We start from the raw sequence: 17,780 nt of genomic DNA, 5'->3' as shown, positions 1-17,780 counted from the left end.
GAAAACTAAAGCACAGAGAAGGAAAGTTACCCGTTAGGTGATAGCCTCTAAGCTCTGAGTGTGAAGGTAAGACTTACCTTGCAGACATTTTTTAACCAGTTTCTGTACTACAAATCCATGTGGAATTAGTTACTTCACTGTGGAATAACCAAGTAGAGGTGACCTGCTGCTTAGAGTTATGGTTCCCCATTCTAGTCTTTTCTCTATCATAAGAAACCTCAGTCATCCCACCTATGGAGCTAAAAGGCTTCTTCTAGGAATAAATAGCTTCCGAGCCTTGGAGGCAATGCATAAAAATAATGTATTTCCCTTTCTAAGTTGATATAATAACATTGAAATGTTTTGGTCAGATTTCAGGCACTGATGGAGCCACATTTTCTTGTGGGAGAAGTCCCATACACAGGCACTGCTGTCTGCTGCTGCTTCCACCTAAATTAGGTTTAGAACAAGAAGTTGGCACTGGATGTGTTTTCTTTTACTCTTCTTTCACCATGCTGCCAGCTAGGTAGGATTTTTCTCCTTTTCTTACAGAAACATTTAAGTATTGGAATTTTTCACTCTGTCTAATGTGGTGCTGGAAGGGAAAGACCTTAGGTCTGTAGCCTATATCAAGGACTCTTGAATTTACCCGGGCACTGTGCTTTGTGGGTAATGCACACCTGGTAAGTTGAAAGTGGAGTTTTAATTCCCAGTTCTCATTGTCCTATGTACATATGACCCATGGAAACCACAGAGCTGAAGGAGAAGAAGTGGGGGTGGTGGTGGTGAGGATGAGAACCTGGCAGTGCTTACTGGGCCAAGGCAGAATCTGGACCTCTCTGTATTAACTGTGGCCAAATTGCCCCGATACTATGTCATCTCGATTTCTATCTTGTTTCTCTTTGGATACAATTAGGAGGCATTTATCTCTGGGAGCTGCATTAGGAAAGGCCATTCTAAGAATGAAGACAATACTGAGAATGTAGAAAAAGGAAATGAGAGGCCAAATAGGTCCTAGCCCCATTGTTTGAACCCAAGCTAGAGGCTAGTTTGAAATCTGCCCTCTTTCTAAATTTTCTAGTAATTGATTTTAAAGAAATTTCCTCTATTTTCTAAGCCTTTTCGAGCTGGGATTTCTGTTAATTGTAGCTGAAGTGATCGTCAGCCTGCAGGGATGATTTCCTAGAAAGGTTGGATGAGGAGTGGACGGGTGGAAGGCAAAGCACAGTGCTATTCCAGAGCCTCACAGTCTCTTTGGTTGGTTTTAGATTTCTTCTTCAAGTTTATTACTAGAGTTTTATATATGTCATTTGTTTCCTATTTTATGCTGTTCCCAATTGCAAATATGTCACAAGTAATTTCCCTTTCTCTTCTTCTTGTAAACCTTATCGTTTTCTTTGGAATGCTCTCAGACACCTCTTGATGTTTTGAGGAGCTGTCACTTAAATGCCTCTCTGGGATCAGACTGATTTTGACCATGAGAATTGGCATCTTTGAGATCTCATGAAAAAGGGCTCCAGATCAGCATTCCAGAACTGGGACTTGCCATCCCCTTGTTTCTTCAAGTGAATGTGGGCTACAGGGAAACAGAATGATGGATATACTGTGGTTCTTTGATGTTGTGGATGATCATTTTTAAAAAATAACTTCTTATTTTGGAATAATGTTAGATATATAGAAAAGTTGCCAAGACAATGCAGAGAATTTCCTATGCACTCTTCATCCATATTTTCCCATTGCTAACATCTTGCATTACCAAAGTGCATTTGTCAAAAACTAACAAACCAACATTGTCATAGTACTATTAAGTAAACTCCAGATTGTATTTGTATTTCACAAGTTTCCACATGAATGGCTTTTTTCTGTGCCCAGATCCAATCCAGGGTATTACACTGCATTTAGTTTTCATGTCTCTTTAATATCTGTTCTGTGACAGTTTCTCAGTCTCTTTTTGGTTTTTAGCACCTTGACAGTCTTGAGGAGCTCTGGCCAGGTATTTTGTGCATGCTGCTCATTTTGGACATATCTGATGTTTTTATTATGCTTAGGGTGGGGCTACAGCTTTGGGGGAAGAAAACCACAGAAAAGGTCTTTCCTTATCAATATGACATTTTCTTGGGGGTACATGATATCAACCTGACTTTTCACTGATGAGGCTAACCTTTCTTATTTGGTTAAAGTAGTGTTTATCAGGTTTCTGCATGGTAAAGTTAGCACTTTTACTATAGTCTTTGGAAGCAAATCACTGAGTCCAGCCATGCTCAAGGGGGGAGGGGTTTAAGGTCTACTTTCTTAAGGGAGTATATCTTCTTAAAGCTGTTGGAGTTCTTGTGTAAGAAAGATTTGTCCCCTCTTTCCTGAATGATATTTTGAGATGTCAGTGTAATGGAAATCTTGAGTCAGTAAGGAGTCTAGTGCTGTTTGTTTGGGAGAAGTATAAACTTGAATTTTTCCACCTGTTTTCTTGGGAGCATTAGGAGACATGAGAAAATTTCTGGAGTAGTCATTTGTGGAACTCCCAGACAAAGGGACCACACCCTTTAAATCCTCTCTTCCCTTTGTCCAAGCATGTTTTCCCCCATATACCCACCTACAGCCTGTACCGCTTCTTCAAGATCATACCCCTGGTATCCAGGACACTGGAATTCTCTGCTCAAAAGGCTCTGAGCCCACTTTCAGGACCTCCATGGTCCCGTTTCTCCAGAAGGCAGACTGGGTTGCTGATGTGCAAGCTTCTAGTCTTGAGGGTTGGTGAAATGACTGCTGTGGACAGAGTCTGGATATGCAACCTAGGTGTCCATGTGTGTGTGGATAGAGGTGCAGGATAGGGCTGGGTTTGGGAAGACAAGGGTACAGTCCACAAGGCAGAAGTTGGATTGGTTATCCCCCGTATAACATCTTCTGATGTCATGTTCCAGTTTAAATGCTAAGGATTCCAGTTGAGAATTCTAATCTGGAATCTGGCCATCCAGGTTGTTGAAAAGGTTTATCTATTATGGTAAAAGAATTGAGCATATTTTATTTAATAGTTTGCTTGCCCAATTTATAATTCAGATGTATGTTATGTGGGCCTTCATTTATACTCTTTCCCTAGGCTCTGAAAATATTTGAGGCAGGCCTGTTTATGCCAAAGGTGAATGGAGAAAATGTTGGGGCTTTTGGCCATGATCTGCAACCCCCAACTGCAGCACTTTGGAATGCCATGCCCTCCAGACAACAGCTCTCATTGTGTCTCTGGGGACTTCATTGGCTGTCACAGTTTCCTTTAAATTCCTTGAGAGTCATGAGTTGAGGGGCTTCTCTGCTGTCATAGAGGGCTTGTTTTTGCTTTTGTTTATCTAGCATCCCCTTTATCCACCGAAGTCCCATTCTCACCTGTCTCCACCTATCTAACTTTCCATTATCTGAAATTCAACTTTTTCTGTGTAGTTTTTCTTAATTCTATAAATCCCTTCTTTAGAAATGTGATATTATTACTCGTTTGTAACTTTGGGTTTCCATAGGTCCCTGCTTTCTCCCTCTGGGTACTTTGAATGTAGTTCTGATGTGAGGTCACTAGGTAAATAGTGGCTCCTGGCCTAGGGGTCTGTGCTGTCCCAAACTCTAGGTTCTACCAAGGCACAATTAATTGAGAACCTAGCGTGATTTCACACTGAATGTGGCTAAGTATAACTATTCTATTTTAAAATCTATTTCAATAAGATATGTATTAGAACAAAGCTGAGAGAAATGCTTTACATATAAATAGATGGTTATTCAGTAATCATTATTGATTCCTTAATCAAGTCATGATTTTCTCCTAGGTTTATTAGAATTTTTCTTCATCTGAAAATCACTTATCTGATGTAAAAACTTTTTGGGGGAAAGATGAGCAACTCTAGGATTTTAGTAACCCTAGGAAGTACCAAAACCAAGCAGTCATGTCCTGATCAAAGAGACTGACTGGTTCTTTCATGCATGGTCATGAAGGCCATGCATGGGGCCTCAGTGCTGCTTTTTCTCATGATTGCTTCCTGTTTAATTAAAAAAAATATATGTATAAGGGTTAAAATATCAAGGTTTTAAAACAGATATGAAATGATTTCACTGTAACACATATCTATTTTCAATTTTATATAGTTTAAGATTTAGTTATAGTCTATCCTGCACTATTCTTTGTTTCATTCATTCATTCAACAAAATTATATTAAGCATGTACTATGTTAGTCTGTGTTCTAGGTGCTGAGGGACACAGAAATTATTGCTCTCATGAAACTTCCATTTTAGAGAACCCACACAGTAAAAGGAAATAAGTAAAATACATGTTCTAGCAGATGGTGTTAGGAGTCACAGAGAAAAATAAAACAGAGAACACTGCCAGCAAATGCTGAAGAATGGGGTAGGGGTCTGGAGTTTAAAGAGAATGACCAGGTAGGACTTACAGCAAATGTGATATTCCAGCAAAGATGGATGCAGGTAAAGGAGTAAGGCACTTGGCCCTGAGAGAAAAGACATAGGAGACAGTTCAGATTCCTTGAGGGAGCAGGTCTGGAATGTTTGAGAAGCAGGGAGGAAGCTGGTGGTTCTAACAGTGAGTCATGGGGAGTTAGAGAAGGTGAGGCTGGGGTGCCATGTGGGGACCAGTGTGTGTGGGCCCTGAGAGACCACTTTGGCTTTCACTCCAGTGAGATGGGAACCATCAAAAGGGTTTGAGAAGAGGAATGATGTGAACTGACTTTGTTTTCAAAGGGTCAGTGTGGTTACTCAAGGAGAAGGGTCCAAGCAGAGCAGGAAGAGAAGTCAGTGGCTGCTGCAATAATGCAGGTTGGGGGTGATGGCTTGGGCCAGTGTGGTCATGGTGCAGGTGGTGGGAAGAGGTGGATAGAGATGTATAAATATGTATGTGTCTGTGTATGTGTATATTTTTTTATAACAGGCATGTTGAGTACATCCTCCAGTTCACCCATTTAAAGTGTACAACTCAATAGCTTTTAGTATATTCACAGATTTGTGCATCTATCACCACAATCAATTTTAGAACATCATCACCCCAAAAGAAACCCAGTACCCCTTAACCATCACCCCTCAACCTCCCTATTCCTATCAGCCCTAGCAATCTGTGTTCTGTGACATAGTAATCTATATTCTGTCTCTATAGACTAGTCTATTCTGAACATTTCACATAAATGGAATCCTAAAACATGTAGATTTTTGTGACTGGCTTCTTTCACTTAACAGAATGCTTCCGACCTGGATGTATTGTAAAGATAACATTGAGAAAATTTATTGACTGATTGGATGGTTAGTGTCAGAAAAAAGAGAATAAAGAATGATTTCAGTGTTTTTATTTGAGCAACTGACATGGGGAGAATTGTAGGAGATATACATTTGCAGGGTTAATAAGAGTTTATTTTTAAACATGCTAATTTGAGATGCCTATTATATTCTGGTTGAGAAATGAGAAAGTATATTGATGTTTGCTATCTGATTTAGAAGTTTGGGGCAGGGAGGTTGGCTAAAGAAAACAATTTGGGAGTATAGCTCCAGGCTGCATGTGGTTCTCAGCTCTGGGCAAGTTCACTCTGGATTTGGTGAGACCAAACAATGACAATGGAAAGTTGGGGGGTAAAGAGTTTATACCAAGCTTTATTCTTATGATGGCAGGTCAAGTGCTAGAATCATGTCCGTCTCTGGCAAGTCTTCTTGCAGCAAGTCTGTCTCAGCTTTTGCCTCCATCCTCTCCACTGCTGGGCACTGGGCAGATGTCTTTTTATAGAAACACAGTCCATAAAAGCTCACTGCCAACACATATGCAAACCTGTGCCTGTGAGCATTGCATGTGTGTAGTGGGCAAATAAATTAGAGTCAGGTGAGGATCCTGGCCATGCACGGTAACTTCCATTTTCCCTATAGGGAGTCATCAGTATATATATGTGAAGTTTGTATTAATGGGACTGTTAGTTTCTGGAGGTCAGAGACCATTTTGTGTATACTGATGTCCTGCAAGTTACAAGGATCTTCCTTACAGACATCTCATGTTCATGTTAATGAATAATTGTGCAGAGGTTGGCTCAGTCTCCACTTCTGCCAACCTTGAAGCTCAACCCTGAAGCTCAATCCAGACGCCAGTTTCTACTTGAAGGAAGCTTTTGACCAGCCCGATGCAACTCTTTTAAGCTATCATGTCCACAGTATCAGAGGTGCTCAATCTGGAACTACTTTCCTTGGCCTGTTCTCTGCACCATCATTTTCCCTATGCAGAACTCTCCTAATTGGTCTTCTTCTTTGTTTTATTCTTAATATGATATTGTCTTTTCAATTACATTAAACCATGGGTTGCTGGGTTAGCCATTCCATTTCTCTACTTTATTATCTTGCTGTAGAACAACCTGAGGAATGCTTTTTTCTATACAGTCAGCCTGTGACCATCTCACCTCTTACTCTTTACGTCTAAGGCAGTTTCTCATTCTGTGCATAAAGACCATTTGGGCTGCCTGAGTCTTTGTTGTTGGGGGGCTGCCCTGTGTACTGTAGGGTGTTCAGCACCATACCTGGCCCCTATCCACCAGATGTCAGAGTACTCCTCCACCTGCTGTGGAAACCAAAAGTGTCTCCAGACATTGCCCATTGTCCCCTAGGGAGCAAAGTCACCCCCTCTACCCCTATTTGAAAAATGCTGCCCCAAGGGAAGTTGTGGTAATTGTGATGATAGTCTCTTCCAGGTCTAAAATGTGATTATTTTATATCTACTTTAAGCAGTTTTTCACTCATATGTACACCCAACCTTTAAATTCCTTCTACTATACTTGACTCACAGGACTATGATTACTTTCATGTTTTCCTATCTTCATTCTTTTTTTCTTCCTCTTCTTAGTTCATCTAAGAAGACATTTGTGAGCCACAGAATGGTGATACTAGTAGAAAATAAGTGTTAAATGTAAGGCACACCTACGTATTTTGCAAGAAAAAGGAAAATCAGGAGTATTAAAAGAAAAAGTGGCCCTAAAGAATTAATGCTACCCATCTTTTTTTTTTTTGATAATTATTTTTTATTGAAGGGTAGTTGACACACAATATTACATTAGTTTCAGGTGTACAACACAGTGATTCAACATTTATATACATGATAATTCTAGCTACCAGCTATCACCATACCAAGTTGTTACAATATTTTGACTATATTCCTTATGCTATACATTACATCCCGGTTACTTATTTATTTTACAATTGTAAGTGTGTACATTTTTTTTTTGTGAGGGCATCTCTCCTATTTATTGATCAAATGGTTGTTAACAACAATAAAATTCTGTATAAGGGACTCAATGTTCAATGTGTAATCATTAATCCACCCCAGACTTAATTTTCATCAGTCTCCAATCTTCTGAAGCATAACAAACAAGTTCTTACATGGAGAACAAATTCTTACATAGTGAATAAGTTACATGGTGAATAGTACAAGGGCAGTCATCACAGAAACTTTTGGTTTTGATCATGCATTATGAACTATAGTCAGTTCAAATATAAATATTCGTTTGATTTTTATACTTGATTTATATGTGGATACCACATTTCTCTTTATTATTATTATTTTTAATAAAATGCTGAAGTGGTAGGTAGATGCAAGATAAAGGTAGAAAACATAGTTTAGTGTTGTAAGAGAGCATATGTAGATGATCAGGTGTGTGCCTGTAGACTATGTGTTAATCCAAGCTAGACAAGGGCAGTGAGACATCCATGGATGCAGTAATGCTACCCATCTTTAAAGCTCTTAGAAGTATACAAAAGTCAGAATATGTAATATCATTCATTACTACCTCCTAACAGTTTTGTGATTTAAACTCTTTCTTAAGCACCAGCCTCAAGTTGAATAAAAATTTGGATTTAGTTTAACATCACTGTGGCTGCTTGGTAGTAGTATAAGAGTATGGCTTCCCACTCTGGAGTCCAGTCTGGCTACAGAGGAACTGAAGGGATTGTTTTGGGGATAATACACTTATAGCTCCAATAAATGAATTTGAAATGACCTATTGGGAAATAGATTCTAAGCTGGTGACAGCATCTGCTTTTTGTGATTGACTTATAGCACAGAGTTGGTGCACAGAGGCAGGTAGTGCTTTTTGTCAAACTGAGAGTGCTCCATAGTGGTTTTAAAACTATTTTGTTTCTAGCTCATGAATGGAGAACTGAACCCCTTCCTGGCATTATCCAGTGGCATCAATTACATTTTTTAGTAAGTGCTGCTTTGCTGGGTATTGTGAGGAATTAAAGTAATAGGTCCTTAACTAATGTTCTGCATACAGAGGCAGGCAAGAAAAATAGGAAAATGTATAGAAAATGCAGATATGTATAACTACATCTATACTTTCATCATCCCAAAAGCTAAATAATTGTTGCTGACGGGAAGAGAATGAATAACAAGAGCCAAGTGGGGTCAGTCAATAATCTCCTAGAATAAATTGCTAGAAGCAATTTGTAAATCAGAAGCAGAGCTAGCACAGGCTGATAAATAACGTTACTTGATCTGAAGAAAGAACCTGCTTCTCCTCATATGGGTAATTGTATCAATACAGAGAAAGATAACTTGGCTTTCCCTGAACTACAGCCAGATGATATAAATCAATTAAATGTTCACAGGCACCCTGTCTTACAGTCACCTGGCAGGAATATGAGGAGCAGCTGAATCCAGTTCGAAATTGCTCGGGCAGCTTAATGATTGTTTTTGTACTTAGCACGCGTCTGTGCGGGAAAGCTCAGGCTCAAAGCAATGCAGAACTGCTTTCGGATTTTTACCAGGCACACCGATTACCTTGGGATCTTGTTAAAATGCAAATTCTGATTCAGTACGTTTGGGTTGGGTTTGGATTGTTCCTAATAAGCTACAGGGAACACACTTTGATTAGAAGAATACTGGGGAGAAGGAGAGTCTACCTCCAGAAGAAAGAAGTGGAACTTGAAAGACATGGCACTAAAAGTAAGAAATACATGGATTTAATCTTTTTCTTCAGTTGCTCTTGTTTTGGATTTTTCCTTTCCTTCCTTCAGGGATTTCTACTTCTTCCCTTCCCCACTCCTGACCCTTGTATACCCACTAGGCCAAGAGATTCTGATTCAGTTGCTGTGGGTTGGGGCCCCAGCATTAGTGTCTAACTGTTCCCTGGATGATTGTTACATTCACACTGATTTGAGATACACTGTTGTATCTTATAAAAGAATTAGATTTATCTTTGAACCTGTCTCAATTCAACACATAGAATTGCTATGTGCAGTTGAATTCTTAGTAAATTATTTTGTTCATGATAAACTACGTCTACTAAGGAGCAGAGTTTATCAGTGCCCAGTTTGGCTATTCTACGAAAAGCAGCATGTGCCACCGTTACCTGGGTTTCTGGGCACTTGTGGTGGCCTCTTACACAGACACCTTCCCTGTCCATCCCCATACCCAACTGCTTCTCTAGGTCCTGGAGAGCCTGTTGGCGTCACTGGGAGCTTGTTCCAGGGGCAAAATTCAAGGCCCCTGTCCCAGACCTACTGAACCAGAACTGCATCGTATCAGGATGCCCGCTCTCATACTTGAGCACCTCACGTGGAAACACTGCCTTTGTCATCATCCTGGCTGTGTGCTGAGGCCCTCAGCTCAGGGCTCCAGTGCCCTATTGAGAGCAGAGGCACCTGCTGTCCTCCACCTGCTCTTCCTCTCGGTGCTCATGTTGCAGTCTTCAATCAGATGGCGGAGAAGCATTGTTCATCTGGTGAATCACTCACTTGGTGGGTGGAAATCTTTCCCTTATGAAGCCAACTGCTGGTTAAATGAATTTGCTTTTGGCTCTGCGCTGATTCCTGGGTGCCAGGGCATGTTGGGGGAGGGGAGGGCAGCACTGAAATCACACTTCGGTCGGTTGGTTTGCTGAGCCTGGCTGGTTCTGGTTCCTGTCGGGTGTCTTGCATTCTCCCTGTTGAGCTTCTGCTCAGGGATAGCCTCACAATTACAGTACTTTGGGTCACTGTCACTCCTTTCTGGAATATCATCTTGACAGCCCAGATTTCATAAACATCCCCATTGATGAATGGAAGTGTCTTTACTCAAAAGTGAACATGCCGAACACAGCTGAGACCATTTTTCCTCCTGTAGCTTCCTGTCATGTGTGGTGTTCTCTTCATAAACCACAGGGCTCGGCAGTAACGAGCAGCTGTTAACAGAGCTCCAGTGGTAACTGGGGCAAATTGGCTCTGTTCTCTTAGTATGGTGTGGGAATATACTGACATCTGTTATGTACAAGCAATTCTTGTCAATTTTGATACATGTTCAAGACAGGGGAGCATATGAAGGAAGAACACTTCTGTGGATGAGAACAGAGTGTTATGGCAAGAGCAGACCTGCCTCCTGGAAGTCCATGGCACTTGGGCTTGGAGAAGAGGGGGACAGGCCAGATCTCCGTGGTTGGGATGAGAGGAGCACACTCCCTGAAGAGTCTTGACTGGAGGGAGTGCGGGGGGCTAGTGTCAACTCAGAGTGCTCCACCTTCCACCCTGGTCATGATCTATCACATAACTCATTTTGGTTTCTCAAAAAAATTGATCACATTCTCAAGTAACCCTATTTACTTATGTGTTTACTTATTGTTTTTTTTCCACTAGAATTGCAGCTATGTGAGAATAAGGACCTTGCTTGTCTTGCTCATTGAAATACTTTTAGAGCTTGGTACTGTGACCAGAAAATGTTAGGAGCTCTATTAGTTTCCCGTGTCTGCCATAACAAGTTCCTGAAAACTGGGTGGCTTTACACAACAGAAATTTACTCTCTCCCGTTTCAGGAGGCCAGAAGTCAGAAATCAAGGTGTGCGAGCACTCGTTGCTTCTGGAGGCTCTAAGGCACAGTCTGCTCCATGCCTCTATTCTAGCCTCTCTGGTTGCTGGCAGGTCTTGAAGACAGTTCCTTGGCTGGTAGCTGCATCACTCAATCTCTGCCTCCATTCTCACCTGGGCTTCTTCCCCGTGTGCATCTCTGCATGTCCTCTCCTCTTGAAAGGACATCAATCATTGGATTTAGGATCTACCCTACTCCAGTATGACCTCATCTTAATTACATTTGCAGAGACCCTATTCTGAGGTTCTGGGTGAACGTGAATTTGGAGGGGACACTATTCAACCCACTATAGTGCTCAAAAACATTCTTGAGTAAATGAGTCATATGAGGTTTTCTTTGACCTTCAGGTTAAAGACAGGGAGGAAATAAAGAACGAAAAACAAGGGAGGGACTACCTTCAGTTCTAAATGATCTAGCAGGCAGCTCAACCCTGTCTGCTGATTACAAAAGGTCACTGTTGTCAGGAGTCCTCCAGGTGGAAGACTTTGGGGAGGAAACATTGTTTTTTACTATGGGAAGTTTGGTGGATTTCTAAGCAGAGGCAGCTATGGCATTAGCATGGCTCTGGGGCAGAGCCACATGTAACTGGGGGCTCTGACTCTGGACCCAGTGCCAGACTTGCCTGGAAGCTGAGTGAGCTGAGGTCACCAGCAAGGAAGAATGTCAGAGAAGATGAGAGTATCTTGAGAAATTCTTTGAATTAAAACTTTTGAGAAAGCACCCAAATCATCATCATGAAAGAAATAAGAATTTAGTTGGATTTCTTTATACTTTTGTTACGGTTTTTTGGATGGTTTTAATTTTGAATTTCACTGGGCTAGGGCACTGCAATTCTCAGTGCTCTCCAATGGTTCAATCCAGGCCATATTGAACCCCAATATTTCTGAAGCCTCAATCAGAATAAAGCAGGGTGCAAGAGAGAGAAGGGCTCTTTCTAAGCTGTTGGCAGTTTCTGTTTAGTTAGAGGTTTAAGTAGGCTCCTTCCGTTTGTAAACTGGCTTACAAATAATAAAGTCCAAATCAAGTTCAAGACACTTGAGGAGTCCAGAGACTCTGCTTTATGATATGAAGTCGCTTTTCTTGAAGCCAGAGTTGTATCTCTGAACCAGAAGGGCCAACCAATGGCCAAGGGAGGGAGCTGTGTTCTAGTGGAAATTGCCAGGGGCCCTGGATTACTTGAAGCCCAGTGAGAGTAGAGTACCATCTCCTTACCTTCTCCCATGATGTTTTGGCAGGTCTGGGTGGACTGAGGCAGAAGCTGTTCTTACCACCTGAGGAGTGGCCTGGTCTGTGGATCCTTGGGTAGGTGATGTCCAGTAGCCTGTTTTAGACTTTCTGCATTGTTATTCTCTTGAATATCTCCTAACCTGTCTGTTGATAGACATATCATCCTGATCTCAGCCATTCTTGATGCTGTTAATGCTCAAGGAGAAAGACAACAGCCCAGAAAACTAGTTGTGAGTTGGCAAATAATGACCCACAGAAGGGATGAGCCGTTGAGAACAAGATGGCTGATTAACGTGGTGGGTGACAGCCAGGATGGATTTGTGTGATGTGTAATTATCTCCAGAAAGATTCAGAAATAGTTGAGGGAGGAAAACTTCCCAAAGACTGGGCTTCTTGAAATTCTGTAGAGTGGGTTCTCAGGCTACTGGGTGCTAAAGACAAGAATGACTCCTTACAACTAAGGAGATGGGAGACATGAATTGCACACTCCAAGTCATATTCTTCCGGAGTTGCTTATTTTTAACTTTGATATATCCTGATTGAAATAGTCTATTGCACTTTTTTCCCTCACTTATCATTTCTCACTTGGTGTTTTTCAATGACCACAGTTAACTGGCTTCTCTAATTGATCTGCGTGTTGCTCATAAAGTGCGCCATCAACCACTGCACCAGCAAAGTGCGGCTGAGTTGCCAAGGTCTGGCAGCCAGCTTCAGCGATGCGGTGTGTGGGACTCTTGTGGGACTGGGGCTTTGCCAAGTCCTGAAAGGCAGTCAGTGATGTTTCCTCACAAAAATGCTAGCTGTGGTAAGGCATTGCATGGAAGAGTAATTAGCATGTGATTTGGAAAGTGTTCCTTAATTTAGAGTAGCTGTATTGGTTTTTACATAAAAGTGTCCTGTTGAGTGTGCTCTGGGAAGAACACTTCAAACCATATGTCCTCTTAGAAAATCACTGGTAATTTGCACACATTTGTATTGTATGGTTATTATACTGGTGAGTAAAGTGGAGATGTAGTGACTGACCTGTACCCTCACCTTAATGTGAGGAGGTTTGTTCTGTTTCAGGATGAGGGAGGCCCAGGACTGAGTGAGGTCCTTGCACGTACAAAAGCCTCTGTGGATACCTAGTTAATCCCAAGAACCCCCTCTGCTTCAGTCAATGACATCTTCTGCTTCCCAGCAGAGGTTCAGTTTGAACTTTTTATGGGCTCTGATAACAGCTGGGGATTCCTTTCCCCTTCTGTTTTCCTGCCACCCACAGCCTCCCAAGAGGCAGGATAAAAGAGAATGTCATCACCTTTCCTTTCTTCTCTGCCTTTGATTTCCTCCTCTTCCTTTGTGTTTCTGAAAAATTTTTAAAAAAGCAAACAAATAACATATAGCTCATCCCCTTCTGGGCCTCACGTGCCTTTCCCTCTTTATGGTCCTACACCATTTTCCTGCTGACTTCTCAGTTCTTCATTCTCTTCTCTCTCTCTGTATTAGTGAGGATTTGGGTTTGGCTGCTTCAAAGTAGAACAGATAACAGTGGCTCAAACTAAATAAATGTTTATTTATCTCACATGACAATAGATGCAGGTGGGTGACCAGAGGGGACTGGGCAGGTTGGCTCCAAGGGTGTCTAGGCACCCAGGTTTAGTTTGACTTGTCCCGCTACCCCTCAGGGTACTGCCCTCACGCTCCTGGTTAGTGTTGGGTCTCTGCGACCCTCATATCTGAATTCTCCCTAGAGGGAAGGGGAAGGAAGATGTGGAGCTAAAGAACAACCAGGTAGGCTCTGGAAATCATTCTCAGCACTTCCCCTCATCTTTTTGGCCACATCTAGCTGCATGTTGGGTTGGGAGGGGAAGTCTCTACCTGGTGGCCAGGTTTCAGTTAAAACCAAGGGGTCTTATTGTTCAAGGAAGGAAGTAGAGAATGATGTGAGGGGACAAATATCTGTCCCTGCCATACCGTTTATGCTATTGAACTATATACTGAAAATGGTTGAGGACTAGGGCAAAGCAGAGAAGACTGTACATTGCTAATGGGAAAGAAGGAGAGTGATAAAACTTTCGAAGTCCAAACATGTTAGTTGCCCAGTGCTTGCCACATAAATGCACAGACCCTAGAACTGCCACTCAGCAGCCTCTATGGGGAGCACAGGAATTAACCATCATGGGCACTGGTTCCAAACCAGCATGGTTTCTCCCTCTCACTTGCTGTTAGACTGAGCAAGTGACTTCCTTCCCTGAACTTGGATTTCCACATCTGTTAAGTGGTGGTAATCATACCTCCTTTTTGTGATGGTTAGGGATAATACATGAGAATTGATTCTTCTGGTGCCTGGTGCAAGGTGACCCCTCAAGAAATATCTGGTGTCATTTCCCACAGGGTAAAAGTTGTTTTGGAAGCTGTATGTGATGTCCCTACAGTAGAAATCCTCAAGTGGAAATGGCAGTTGCTGTAATGCTGTGATGGAATGTGGGGGCGGGGGGAGCTCTGTGGTGAGAAGCTGGGGGAGCTCCTCATGGAGCCTGAAGCAAGGAACTTTTTCAGGGTGTGTAGACAGGGTGTGATTTCCAAAAGGAGACTCTGAAGACAGAGATTCGACAGCAAGTAACCTGTTTGGGAAGTGGCTCCAGGAAACAGTGGTAGGAAAGTGGGAAGTGCGAGAAGAAAGGGAAGGAAGCCAGTGGGGGTCATTGAGCAGGTTACTGCTGTGCTCAGTCCAGTGGTGAGTGTGGGGCACAGTGTAGAAATGTCTCAGGCCAGCCCACCCAAGGAGCTAGTGATCCACCAGCTTCCACCAGTTATCGGTAGTCACTCACTCCAGGGGACTGGCATTTCTGCCTGCCTCGTCTTCCAGCTCAGTGCGCGAGTGAAAGCTGTCAGGCAAAGAGCTGTAGGTGCATGCATTGGAAGTCAGTGGGTGAGTTAGTGCTGAGGGGACATCAGTGAGGCACCCACAGGGTGGCCTTTATCACACTAGATGGCCTCGGCCAGGGCATACACCTCCTACCTGTGTTCTGGGCATGGTGTCTGTAAAGGTGCTGGAGGATAGACAGCTGTGCTGTGACTGTGTACTTGAGGATAATTTACTCATCTGCAGTTTTTAATAACCAGATCCCTTTGGTAACTGCCGAATCAATGTCCATGGCCTTTTATTTTTCCTTAAATGGAGGTTGATGTGATGAGTGGTCTTGTACCTATGGATCAAGGTAACTTGGCAGTTTATTTTGCAGTCTAAAGGTAAGATTCCTATTCTTCATAATCATAATTATGATCTTCATGGACTGAGTGCTTTCACAGTACTGGGAACTGTGCTAAACACATAACTATGTGATCTTATGGAATCCTCATGGCTTCCCCATGCAATATGCATTATTCCCATCTATAGATCAGGAAGTTGAGGCTTACAGGTTGGGGCAAAATATTGGATGATTATTTCTTTGCTTTTGTGAGGTAATAAATTCTCATGCCATGAATATACTCGGGAGTCTAGGCAAGTTTGTATAATCTCACCTTAAACTCCCCAGAAGGAAGATAACACACACCTGCTTAGAGACCTCCATCTTGTTCTGCTTTTCCTAAATTCTGCCTCATTGCCTCCCTCTTTTCTTTCTTACTCCCTCTATTTTTGCTTCTCAAATAGCTTTCAAACCTAGCAGAAGAAAGAAACTGGCCAGCGGTTAGGCTTGTCAAAGCACTAGTGTGTGCTGAGGATGAGGCAGAGAAACACAGGGTGTTTCAGAAGGGCTGCTGGACTCAGTGTGTGGAGGTCATAGGCAGTCTCTGGGATTCATGCAGAGTGTGCTCTGTGCAGAAGGCAAGCCTTTCAATCTACTCTAAAAAATAAATCTAGTGCTTCCAAAAGATCTTCTTCCTATTGAATAAAATCAGAGTGCAGATCCATCTGGCTTTCTGGCCGGTCTACCTTAACCCTCAGAGCTGGCCCACCTGGATTGCAGCTAAATAGATGTGATGTGTTTTACATTCATGGCCTGTTTTCTAGGCTGATGTTATGTGTGAAGAGCAAATGGGGTTACACAGACATATTTCCAATCTGTTAGCTCAATATTTCACTCCTTTTATATAGACTGGTAAATAGCCCTCAGATGGTAATGAATTCTAATTGCAGCCAAGGAGGAGAAAAAAAACAATGGAGCCAGTTATTTAGATGTGCAAAGCTCCACTCGCTGCTATCCCATGGAGCAATCTGGTTCTTCAGAAGAGTCTGCTACTGGGATACATAATTTCTAAATGGACTGATTGAATCAGCTTTGGGGGACTCTGCTGAGTGAATGTATTGGTGAAAATCCTTGGATGTTCTGTGAGATGCCTGTTACCAACTGGTCACTCCCTGTGGTTTCTCTCCTGTAATTGGGCACAGTAGGTTGGCATGAAGAGCATAACCTTCCTTTGAGGTGTGAAAATGCATTAATTTGTGCTATTACTTTGAAGTCATGACTAACTGGAGTGAGCAATGTGGAATGAATATACACAGATAAGTCTGCACTGCTAAGAGCTTTTGTAACCATTTCTTTCCTACCTTTTCCTGAAAGCATCCTTGCAACTGCTGCTTTTCACGCTTTGAAGAAGCAAATCTCTTTCGTAATTTATGTATATACAAATGGGCTTTAAAAACTTTTGGTGATATAGGTCAATAAAGCACCAGCCTTTTTTTTCAGAAGTTCGTTCATTTATATTAAATATTAATTGAACAATGACTGAGCTAGGCCCTGTGCTACATACCGCACATAAAGACAAAGATGATATAAGCCCTGCCCTCAAGATGATCATTGCATTATTCATAAAATGAGTTACCATATTGCATGAATTTTTGGGTGTAGATAAAGAAGAAACAATTTGTAACTCATACAGCTTATTTAGATATAAATGATAACCTCTTCAAAAGCACTAATTATACATAAGATCTTTTACTAGCATGTTTGTGCTTGCTTTGTACAATGAAGATATTAGAGAATACTTTTTATCATGTATTAATATTCAGACTCTAAATTACTCTGCTATAGGCCTGCAGCACAGAATTTAATTATATTTTTACTGTATTGAGGGAAATTACAAAGCCCAAGACACGGGTGTGTATTATTGCTGGCAACTCTACAGACTCACTTGCATTAGCTTTATCTTTCCTTGTCACATTCTTTTTGGAGTGAGGGGTGTCTCTTGCCCTAAGAGTAATTCCTGTGCTTTTCCTCCAAATTTAATGAGGTAAATTCCTTCAAGATATCAGTGTTCTAAACTTTCCACATTTAAAAAATCCCCTTCCTAAATGCCATGTCGTTTCCTGTAACTGCCTTACTTCTTTCCTCTTTATAACCAGTCTTCTAGAATGAAGTTATCTACCCAGATTTTCTCCTATTCTTCTCTGGTTTCAATGCAACCATCTACAAGTGTAGCCCCATCACTCCACTGAAAAGACCTCCATCAACTCACTAATGACCTCCTTGTTGCTAAGCTAATGAGTATTTTTCATTCTGATTTTATTTTATTTCTCTTTACTGTTGATACTGTTGATCACTCTCAGTCTTTTTAATTAAGAATATATACAAATGTAATACAACTCAAGGTAAAACATTCCATCAACAGTGGAGATATATTAAGTAGTAATTTATAGTTCCCTTCTCTTTCTGACTCTCCAGGCTCACTTCCTTAAGGGTCTCTTTCTGACAGTCTCTTGTGTCTTTCCAGAAATACTCAATTCAGATTTAATATGAAAAAAATAGGA

At 41.7% G+C, this 17,780-nt stretch overlaps 1 long non-coding RNA gene across 4 annotated transcripts in view; it reads left to right on the top strand.

Annotated features, from left to right (window-relative positions):
- LOC108384545 (uncharacterized) overlaps positions 1-17,780 on the top strand; it is a 758,195-nt gene that overhangs the window by 99,874 nt on the left and 640,541 nt on the right. For 2 of the 4 annotated variants that reach the window (XR_012130751.1, XR_012130744.1), the window contains exon 3: positions 12,058-12,124. The exons of the other annotated variants lie outside the window; for them this stretch is intronic. This is a non-coding gene — a long non-coding RNA (uncharacterized lncRNA). The remainder of the gene's footprint in view (positions 1-12,057; positions 12,125-17,780) is intronic. 4 annotated transcript variants of the gene reach the window in all.

This window comes from Manis javanica, chromosome 1 (genome assembly GCF_040802235.1).
Source record: "Manis javanica isolate MJ-LG chromosome 1, MJ_LKY, whole genome shotgun sequence".
NCBI classification, from domain to species: Eukaryota; Metazoa; Chordata; class Mammalia; order Pholidota; family Manidae; genus Manis; species Manis javanica.
The sequence above is the reverse complement of the archived record's forward strand: the minus strand, read 5'-3'. Positions and strand labels throughout refer to the sequence as shown.